This window comes from Phalaenopsis equestris, unplaced genomic scaffold, assembly GCF_001263595.1.
Source record: "Phalaenopsis equestris unplaced genomic scaffold, ASM126359v1 Scaffold233169, whole genome shotgun sequence".
In the NCBI taxonomy this organism is placed as follows: domain Eukaryota; kingdom Viridiplantae; phylum Streptophyta; class Magnoliopsida; order Asparagales; family Orchidaceae; genus Phalaenopsis; species Phalaenopsis equestris.
In genome coordinates this window covers 93,039-93,697 of record NW_018251122.1, presented here as the reverse complement: position 1 = coordinate 93,697, position 659 = coordinate 93,039, and positions in this window count along the sequence as shown.

Here is a 659-nt window from a genome sequence, read left to right as displayed (position 1 = left end):
CTCTTTTAACAAGTGGATTTCAACTTAAGTTCACCACTAAGTCCTTAAGACCTGATTGTATTAAGTGTGTGTATTGATTTTGAAAAGATTTAAAACGTTAAGTGATCATTATCAAGATCATTTAAATATCATTTTGATTATCAAATGAGGGTGTGAAATCATGGATTTTCAAAGTTATTCCCCTAAATTCAAAAGTCATGAAATTTCCAAAGTTTTGAAAATTATGGAAGTTATTCTCTGAAATAGGTTTCTACCAATTAAGCCTATTTTTGATTGTAAATCATCAAATGAGTTAATTAATATCAGAAATTACATATTTCCCATTTTAATTAAGCCTAAATGTTCATTGAGGCCAAAATATTCAAAAATACAATTTTACCCCTAAGGGTCCATATCCAAAATTACAATTTTGCCCCTAAGGGTCCAAACTTTCATAATTTGTCAAATTTAAGTCAAATGACTTTGAAATTTTTATATAACCTTACTGATAGGTCAATTAAGACATGAGAGGAGAAAATGTGAATTTTCACAATTTTATAATTATTTTTATGCATAAATATGCATCTCCAAGGAAAATTTCAAAAGATGATCAAGACAATTCCTAATTACTTGAAATTTTTATGTGAGCTAGCCCTAGACCAGAAAGTCCTTTGGCCAAA